Consider the following 10,985-nt stretch of genomic DNA (forward strand, 5'->3'; position numbering starts at 1 on the left):
ACATGCACTAACCCAAGGGTCATCAGAGAACACAGGGACCATTAGGAGTCTGTATCAATAGTCAGACTCCATAACCATCAGTCAGTCCTCTTTGATATATATTCACTTTGCCGATCTCAATGCCTGCTGTTAATTGGCTGCCACAAAAACCCCATAATGCTAGCAAAACCCATTTAGCCCGCTAACACTTGGTTTCCAATTTCAAATGCCAGAAGTGATGGACTGTTTTTCAAGTAAATCAGGTGTGTTCCCTGCTGTGGTTTCCCAAGCAAGATGTGGAAGAGGTCCATGTCCTACCTTACCATGATGGGCGATGCAAGGAACGAGCAAGTTAGCAGCATAGATTTGAGTCAAGAGAGGTGTCAGCTGTCCACTATGTTTTCACTCGGGGAGACAGGAAAATGCTATTCATGTCTGCCAGGTCCCTGAGCCTTCTCGAAGCCCTTGTATCTGGCAGCAGTAAAATGTCATAGCCAATGCCTGTAGATGGAGGACAATTCTGAAGATTTTCCAATTCTGAAGACCATCCCCTGCCCACGTATGGTGGTCAGTCATTCAAGCATCTTCTCTTTGTTTTCCTCAAGAGAAAAAAGATTATTTTGACTAAGCAAAGTACTGCTACTCTTCAGTGTAGGAGGAGGCTGCACCATTAGCACTTCCAAGCTGTGGTTCATCCACCAGGACTCCTGCACATCTCCTTGTGAGAACGCATGGCCAGAAGACCTATTCCTTCCTCTTACTATTATACGTCGGTCAAGCACTTGGAGGGAAATAGTCAGCAATGCAATTGCCTTAGTGACTATTGGCTGAGTATCCTAACCTCCTCTCCACTATTCACCTCACCTGTGACTGCTCCTTCTCATTCCTGAGCCAACAGATGGCTCATACCCTCTGCTGTCCCTAGACTCTAGCCCTGAAGATCTCCTGAGCAGACATAGACGCAGGATTCCTCCAAGACTAGTTTTAGTCTTCTACATCCTTCATGTATCCAGACAGGCAAACACATTTCATCGATAGACAATGACATATTTGAATCCTGGAGAAACAAGTGTAGAAGCTTATTGCATTGACCTTCACTTCCATGTTGAGAGAGATACAGTGAAACATCAATTGGTTTCCATACAACAGCAATGAGCTGATGGCTCTAGGAACGTTTCCCTCAATGATGCAAGCCCGACATGCTGCAGTTACTGAAGGCAGTCTTTGATCTCACATCTATCACATTGGATACAAGGAGAACAGAATCTGACACTTCTGTGCTGTTTACACAAACATCAAAAACTATCTTAGTTCATTATTCAGCTTACCTCCAGGTCAGTGGGTGAATTTCTCCTTTGATGAAAGAATGATGTTTTCTCTTCCAGAACTGGAATTACAAGATAAAATATATGTACACATATACATATATATTTACAAATGTTATCCTGAAAACATAAAGAAAAGGAAAAAAAAATCCAAATAAACCTGAAAGAATACTTAACTGCATTGAATAAGTCTTGACAGGAGCTAGGGAGTTGCTCTGTGGAAAGTACGACATATGATTTGACTTCAGGCAAAGAGAAAACAGAAGAGGGAAATGCTTTTATGTGACCTCTGGACTGTCTCTGGTTCGTGCTCATTATTGTATAGCATTTAATTAATGCTGAAGTATGTGGAAAACAGATGCTCAGCTCCAGCAGCGGGAAACAGACTGAAGACCCCTCAAACTTACCTGAGCCATACTCAAACAAGCACAATGATGCAAAAGCACAAACACCTGCCATCACAACTGTTTGACAAGAGATGGATTTCTGAACACAGACAAGGACTCAGAGAGAAATTCTTTTCCAAGCCACATTGACAGTATTGATCCCAGCCTGTTTACTTTCTATTATTAGGTCCTTTTTTCCCAAGCATGAAAGAAGAAAGAAAAAGAAAAGAAAAGAAAAGAAAAGAAAAGAAAAGAAAAGAAAAGAAAAGAAAAGAAAAGAAAAGAAAAGAAAAGAAAAGAAAAGAAAAGAAAAGAAAAGAAAAGAAAAGAAAAGAAAAGAAAAGAAAAGAAAAGAAAAGAAAAGAAAAGAAAAGAAAAGAAAAGAAAAGAAGGATTCTGATACCCAGGACTTAAAGAATTAAATAACAGTAGAGAAGAGGTACTAAGGGGAGATGCTTCTCTATATGTTATGTTATGCATCAAGATGTGCTTTACCAAACAGAATTAGGACATCACATTCAGTTCCCTGCTTGCTCAAAGAAAGTCTGAGTGACAAGAGTCTGCTCATAATCAAGGAGCCTTCCTAGAGCGTAACGTTCTACAAGGGACCACAACTTCTCCCAGGATGGGATAGCCAGCATCAGGCAGAGACGTTTTGCCTCCAGTTGTGCCCCTCTATGGCAGGATGACAACCTGTTGGTAGCAGGTTGTTAGCAAGTCACTGTTGGGCAGTGGGAGCATCTATCAGCTTATATAAGTTTTGATATCAATAATCACAAGAATTGCACATGCCCAGTGTGCCCCCGCAAGTGACCTATCTCATCCTTTCAGAGTTCAAGTTGGTGACAGAGCTACTCTGCTCTTTGCTCTTCATTACAAGACAGCTTTCCTTTAAAATCCAGCCTGCCACATTTTTCTGGAAGTTTTTCCACTGCACATCACAGAGGTTGTTCAGTCCTTTTTCCTAGAAGGATGAACAGACTTCTACCCAGCCCACCTGATCTTCTTCCCAGCTAGAGAGACAAAAATCGATGTTCTCTGAACAACTGATCTCAGTACCTATGTTCTTATGAGATTGTATTCCCCCTTTCACTCACTACTCCATAATTTTCACTTTCCCTTGGAAAGGGGTGATTCATTGCTACTAAATAGTAGAGCATCTCTCTGAGATGGGAATGTGGACAGCCCTTCTACTCCTTGCTAACAGGCACGCAAACCTTCCTCCCATCCCTCTAGACTGGCGTGGCCACCAGAACCCTTTTTCATGGAGTTTAGCTTCTTAATCCAGAAGAACAAACTCTTTTCAAGCATCTCCTTCACTGCTATCAAACTGTGGGATAATGGCACGGGGAATCTTTTGTTTCTTAGCCTCAGGGTAACTAGAGCGGATGACGTACCTGAGCCAAAAACATGGTGAGGACAAAGGACTTGTATTTTAGATGGTGGTAAAACTGGGTGAGGTCTGCCCTGATGAGAGGGGAGCAAGAATCTTTGTCAGGTTTATATGGTAGCAAAACAAAATGGCCTCGTCCCTCATGTTTTTAGCTCATACACATCAGCTCTCCATTATAAACAAACCCTCTGTAGGCAATGCAGGCCAGGCTTGGGGAGGAAATCTCCCTCATTCCAGAAGCACAACCAGCCCATAGCTATGCATCAACCCCTTCAGGACTTTTGCCCCAGAGAGGCTGAGAGTGAGAAGGGAGGTAGCTAGTGGGGATGGTAAGAACGCTTCCCTGGATCGTCATCCCCAGTGGGCAGAGTCCCCGGTAGGCTAATTCTGTATCTCCTCATGTGAGTCCCCTTTGAAATCACTCCCAAGGACTACAGACTGATCCTTCACTACTGCAGGATCTGCCCAGGAGAGGAAGCAGTGTCTCTGCATGGATCTCCAAGGTCTGTTGGTAGGGTCCTGAGTCGGGCCTGGAAGGAATCACTATGTCCACTGAGGGATGAGATGAGTCAATGGTGTGTCCATGCAGAAATACTATCTTTGAGACTTCTAGAGATGTCTGTGGGGTTGGGAGGGGGGGTTGGTTTTGTTCAGGGCAGGAAGCACGGGGAAGGGAAGGCTGCAATGTAAGAAACAATCAGCCACAAGGGAGGGGTTGACTAAGAGGAATGACCATGTCGACTGTGTTACTGTCCCGTCATTCTCCTGAACCCAGAATGGAAACTTCCAAGTGCTCTTCATGAGCTTACGTTTATTAGAAAACTATTCCTGGGCGTTCAAGGTTGTTTTCTAATGAAAATATACATAATAAAAAAAGCAAATGAATGACTCTTGTTAATCTTTTCCTCTCCTCTGTTAACCTGTAACACACACTGTGAAACTTACCTCCTTCCTTGTTTGTTTACTGCCATTCTTGGTCAATAAAATCTCTTTCTTTCTGGCCACGATCCACACAGGGCCTTATACAGTAAGCTTTCATCTTCTGCCTACACATCAGAGGTCAAGACTTCACATAAGGGATTTGAACAAAATGCCATGGCTTAGCGTACGTAGCACAATGTGTTAGCACTTTGACTTATCATTTGTTTATGGCATTAAACAGCAAAAATCATTTACCAAACATCACTGTAAGGTTTATGTGTAGTGCTTTCCCTATGTGCAAGAGAGAAGCTTGAGGCAACCATGGCAAGTACAGGCAAGCACTGAAAAATGTTGCTATTTTCAGAGTACCCACTCTGGTATGCTAGGTCCTTCCCAGGGACAATACAGAACTGCCCTTGACAATGAACATCTCCCGCCTAAGCAGTACTGGAGTCAGCCCTTACTCCAGGGCTTTATCTTCTACAAATTGCTGTGTGAACTTCTACACAGGGAACGCTCAGAGCAAGCATGCACAGAGAAAGTGAGGACCATGGAAGCAATTACCAGTGCTATGGTAGGAAGGGGTTGGTAAAGAACTAGGCTAGATCTGCAAATCCTCTCCTCAATGCTGGGCACATGACAGCAAGCTGTACCCCAGGACACCTTTGGAGTCTGCCCCTTGTTTCTGTAGTGCCTACTGAATGCCTAGAGCATCACTTTTCAAGGTGATGTGCCTAGAAGCCCAGTGCAACCAGCCTCACAGCCTTCCTGTCTCAGGAGGAAAGCAGGGCAGTGCTTCACCAGCCAAACATAGAGTTCACAAAAGACAGTCACAAGAAGCTCTGAAAACTCTTCTTCTGCCGAAGGGTCACAGAACTTTCCCATGCTTGCACATGTGAGGATCCTGCCCTGGAGAGACAGATCGAGTCTATTCCTCATCCTTCCCCTGGAAATCAGATAAGTACTTTTCTTTTCTCTCTCTTTTTTTCTTTCTTTTTTTTTTAAATATAGGTCTATTCCAATAAGTCTGTCGAAATACACAGGGAGATGGAGAGGGAGAAAGGAACAAATGGAGAAAAGGAAATGGGCAGGACAAGGAGCTGCTTGGAAAGAAACAGCTGTGCTAATCAGAAATGGAGGACAAACAACAAGGGGAGGGGATATGACAGCAGGAGCAGGGGCTGGGGGCAGAAGATAGGGAATAGGGATAGGACTGGCAGAGAGAAGGGAGACGTGGTGTGAAGAGGCTGGTGGCAACTATTGATCACTGCAGCAATAACACTGATGGTTTGGAGAAAAGAGGGCAAGACAGGCTCTAGAGGATCCTCAGGGAAAGGAGGAAGGAGCCATGAAACACTGGTAGACCAGACTTCACAGAGTCCTCTCCAACCAGCCTTTCTGTGAGTCCACGACCCAAACTGGGTCTTTCACATACTGCAGACTGACTAACAACCCGCTTGTTAGATTATAGCCCTCAATTATCAAAAAGCTGCATCACCCAGGCTAGGCAAACACAAATTACTGCACACATCATCTTAACTGTAACTCAGTTATTCTTGAATTAGGAATAATACTTTTTGTGAAGAAGGCCTCCCAGGCTTTGTTTTATTCTGTGCACACATGTGCTAAAAACCATAATGTGCCCTGCACCTGCTCAGACCAAAAGTAATTTCGTACACCAGCCAGCCAGGGCTCTGCTGAATTGTAGCAACTATAACACACTGTGGTCTTTGCCAGCTCAGTGGGTTTCAGGAGAATGGGGATGCTGAAACACTGGGTTGCTCTAGAGAGATAGAAGGTTGTCTGTAAAACAAGGAGTGATACTGCAGCCTGGATTCCTTCACACACAGACAGGAGTGTTGCCAAAACATTGGGATCTGAGCTCAAGCTGTAAAATTCACAGCAGAATTGCAAAAATCACAGGCTTGAGAGTAAAAAGCATTTCAGGCAAGGTGGTGGCAGGAAAATGTTTTAACCACTGGGAACGTGAAACTATTTTCGTTTAGAAACAGGTGAAAATTTCAAAACCTAACCTACAATGAAAGTAGGTATATCTGCATGGGGAATATATTTACCTGAATCTTAAAGGGAAAACAATCTGTTTTAAGAATTTCAAACAGCAAACAACAGTGTCTCCCATCCACAAGTTACTGGTCACTTCCAGAAGTGATACAACAGCCATCCGCCCAATGTCCAGAGGATGCCAATCCATGAAGAAGATGGCTAGCAACTGTCTGCAATTACACTGATAACATTCCCGATGTAACATATCAGACAACCGGTTTATTAATTTTGAAGGAGATCACCTAAGGGCCTGACATAAATCTGACTGAAATCAGCAGGATGTTTCCTCAGACTTCAGTGGGCACACAAGGTCAGGACTGTGCCCTCAGGGCATTTCGTGCTCCCAGCTCCTCAGTACTCGCATCTTCTGGTTTTACAATACAGAGTCAAAAGCACAGGAGAGCAGTGAGTGGAGCATCTCTGTGGGGCCAACTGAGTCAGTCTCACTGCAGGATTTGCAAAAGTCACTACTTTACCATCCATCACCAAAAAAACCTCATCTCCCAATGAATTAATAGCCATTAATTTTAAAGCACCAGCTTTGCAACAAAGTTTGCGTGAATCTGCACACCTATGTCCAGTCATGCTTACAGGTGTAAAAATATGCCTGTGTGAGATAGCACTCAAACTGCTATGGGCACACAGAAAATTAGTGCAAGGCGTGCAGGGATGTGCACCAGCTACACCGTGATGTCTTCTGATGTGCATGGTCTTACTGCCCGACAAACTGGCATCAGCCAAAGTGGAAATGTAGTTAGTTACCTTGCATCTGCAGGGGAAAACAGCCTGTTCACAGGCAGTTATAGTAGATTAGCTGAAACCTTGTGAGTGCATTACCAAGATCAGTTACTCATATATCCGTAAACAAGGCCTAACGTCCACAAAAACAGCCAACAGTAGCTCCATGCATCCGGGCAAGACACAGTCACAGAGTTGCACATCTTACAAAGAATAAAGTATTCCCCTCCCTGTCATTTTGAATTTAGCTGGGAGTGAGAAGCACTGATTACTTAATGTAAACAATGTTCTGGTTATTTAATGCACTAAATAACAACAGACATCTATAAACTCATTTATTTTATATATTTTTAAATGTCCGCAGCCTTCTTTAGTTTGTGAATGCTGTGAACTTTATTGCGTCACTAAAGCCTTATCGAACTTTGGAGCAATCTCAGGTCAGAGCATAATGGATCGTTTTCAAGGCTATAAGCAGAGTAAAGGGAGGCTGAATCATTTCACAAGGTTCCCACTTCCACATACAATCCATGTGTTTGTCCTTTCCCTTCAGAGAAGGTTTCATGGTGGTAAAAGATGCCAGATCTGGAGTTGTTTCTGTTCACAGCACATGGAGTGACCCTGGAAGCTACGTCTGTCCTCAATCTCCAGTAACCACCTCTATGAGTTGAGCAGTGCTTAAGGCCATCTATTTCAACCTGCCTATGTAGGTATTTAACGAGGCATCTACAGCTACAGCTCACCCAACTTTATACATCTAAAGGCCACTTGTCAAATTCTAAGCTGCCTTCGTAATTATCAGAGAAAAATAGGCACCTCCTAGGAATTATTCATCCCAATTGTATTCAGCATCAAACTGCTACACAGTTGTCTAGTATGATTTGAGATGCTTGACTGGCCTCCCGTGTCTCATTTTTAAATTGACGCCCATCCCTAAACTTAGGAAAAAAGCACCCACCCCTCTTTTGCATGTAGTGGGTAGCCAGCAGTCGAGCCAGTCATCTTTCCTCTGACGTTATTAATCAGAGGAAGCAAGTTAAGCTGCCCAGGCTGAATACAAGATGTGGTCCCCAAAACATTGTTTTCTTCACTCATCTTACTGAAAAAGGGAGAAATAACCTAAGGGATTTGTGAGGTTCTCCTACCATCCACAGTCGGTATGAGACTCCAACCACCAAACATCTTAGCCCTGCAGTTAATTGTGCTTATGGCCTAAAGCTTGCGACATCTGTTGCTTGCAACCTGTCTCCAATTCTCAACTTTTGTTCCGAATTTGCAAAAAGGATGAAGTAATTCAGGGTGTTCAATTCAGAGGACTTTAAAAAGCAGATTCCCAAAAGAACACTGTTCAACTTTTCCTAAAAGTAAAAAAAAACCTTTCTAGGCAAATTTAGGGCCCTCAAATTACTGCTACCTCCTGAAAATTCAGGCCTGAATTTCTAAACTCTAAGGGGAAAACCAGCATTTTTTAAACAGCAAACTCTGCAAGGCTGTGAATGAAGCCTGGCAAAAAAGCTGTTCTTTAAACAGCAAGGCAGCTAGTCCTACGATTGTCACCATTTGTGACTCGTGATACTGCACAGAGTTCTAATCATTACAGCGCATCTTGTGTCAGAAGCATCTTTCAGAGCTTTGGGGAATTGTTTGTTTTCTTGTTTAAAGACTGCAGTGGTGGTGGGGGAAATCCTGAGAAAACAGAAAAGGGAAGGTAGAGAGAGGCCGAGTACCCAGGCAGAATGGAGCAAGTACAGCCACCATAGTCAACTAGCTGGCCTGATGGAAAGCTTAGCCTCATGCCAAAGGACAGCCCCTGGATTAGAAATCATCCCTGAACATGTTTAACTAAGGCATTTGCCTGACAGTCAAAGCAAACAAGAAGCAGCATACAGGGGTGTGTCGAGGCTTTAAAATACTGTTTGCAAGGCTGAAGGAGATCAGGTGCTCAACAAGCCAAAGCTGTTGGTGCCCATTATATTTTCCAAAGTAATTGATCTATGAAAGGGAATCGCTTATGACCCCACACAACAAGCAACTGATGTTCTACAGGGTCAGCTCCACATCCAGGAGACATCCCTTGGACTGCCTTTCTCAGATACCCAAACAGCAGTGCTCCTCTCCCATCACTTGACCTGCAGCCTGTCTCAGTCTCCCCTTCTGGAAAGCCAAGACTTGCTATTCTTCTGCAGAGCAGGGGCAGATGTCACTGGCTTCCTATTAGCACTCCATCCCCACCAGCAAGTGGGCCACAGGGCCTGAGCTCACAAGCACCAGCAATTATGGTGGGATCACTCCTATGCTTCATATGGACACCATCAAAATGGTGTTCCTTGTCCTGAGCTTGATTTGAACCCATCATGTTACACTAAAACTACAGCCCAGGAGGCATTTGAAACATTCACAGTACATTTCTAAGCATACTGTTTCTGAACATGTGTAAAAAAATCCCATTACTTTACCTCTCCAGAAAAAATCCAGTGCTGCCTTTGGCATCTGTCTCCACACTTCTTCCACACTTTTCTCTGGGCTTGTGGTGGTGGTGGTATTTGCTGCTGTTACTGAGATGCACGAGATTATGCAACTGTCTAGCATTTTGATTTAATCAGCTAGGGAACAAAAACTGTTCCAAATTCTATTAATAACTGGCAGCCAGCTCCCTCCTTCCCTCCCTCCCCAAATTCCCACAGAAGAAGGATCACAGACAGATCCCAGCAAGCACAAACTAGCAGCCTGACTGGATCAATAACATCCATGGAGCCAGAGATTTGCAATGAATTCTGGGTAATTAATCTGCCAGGGAAAGACAATATCTTAATTAACAAAAGCCAAGCTGTTCTTTTCCCAAACCTTTTGATTAATAAAACCACAGTATTGGTTTGGCTGAGGATTTTGGTCTAAATTTTAATAGGTTTTGTGTTCCTACCAAACATTTTGAAAGCAACCATGCAGGCAGTGGTAGAATCTTCAAGCAGCAGTCAGAGATCTAAACTCTTTACTTTGCCTTCTTGACACCACATTAAAGGTGAATGATCGCATTATTTAGGATGGCCTCAATGCTGGGGAGAAGCACTGGCTGCACAGCTTAGATAGACAGTGCCATGGAGAGGTTGCCCCCATCCTTATGTAAAGGGGCTACAGTTGAGATACAACTGGGACCCTTCCTCCCCTTCTTCTCAGAAAGAGCATCCAGGACAAAGGGTTTCCTCAGAAGACCAAAGCTCCTGCTTTCGCATTCCTTTCAGGCAATCCTGGAAATATCATTTGGAAGCAAAGGCAGCTTGCCAGCACCCATATTAGGTTGCAAGCAGCCATTTGGATATGAACAGTTGTACAAGTCACTCCAAATTTCCTGAAGCAGCTGCTCTCATGAGGCAGTCATGAGTCCTCCCATGCACCATGTCAAGGTTTAGGAGGAGTATTGGGTATATTTCAGAGACATGGGATTTACTTAAGTTCTTTGTTCTTTTGCTTCTGGTTCTGCTTCAAAATCCTCATTTCATGCATAATAAGTATCTATGGCAACACCTATCATAGTATGCTCAATGTGCTCAGGACCTTTCTCTGGTGCTGACACCAACTGGTACAGACTCCTCACCCAAGTCCAAACTCCTATTCAACAGCACAAAAAAGGTCAAAGGGTGGCCACGTCCAAACTGTCTATTGCTCCTGACCTGTGTTAACTCCTGAACCATACAGGGTACTCCCATGGAGACAGCCTGGGCCAAGAGCATGTCAAAAGCTATGCTAACAACTTACCAAGACAACTCCAGTGCCTGGGAGTGTTTCCTGGGCATCCATTCACAATGGAAGACATGTCTCAAACCACTTTGGTAGGGAACATTCAGAAAGACCCAAGAAACTCCCCCCAAAGTGGTACTATTGCCCAGCAAGGACTTGGTCAGCTGCAAGCAAAACCCTCCTGCAGCAATTTGCACATCCAGTTTTGAGGGCCTAAAAAGGTGTGTTCTTTTTATTTCCCCAAGGTAAGAAGGCTGTTTTGGTCTGTGAATCATAGAATCATAGAATCATAGAATCATTCAGGTTGGAAGAGACCTCTAAGATCATCAAGTCCAACCATCAACCCAACCCCACCATGCCCACTAAACCATGTCCCTAAGCACCTCATCTACACGTCTTTTAAATACCTCCAGGGATGGGGACTCCACCACTTCCCTGGGCAGCCTG

The sequence above is a fragment of the Aptenodytes forsteri genome, unplaced genomic scaffold (assembly GCF_000699145.1).
Source record: "Aptenodytes forsteri isolate BGI_AS27 unplaced genomic scaffold, ASM69914v1 Scaffold255, whole genome shotgun sequence".
NCBI classification, from domain to species: Eukaryota; Metazoa; Chordata; class Aves; order Sphenisciformes; family Spheniscidae; genus Aptenodytes; species Aptenodytes forsteri.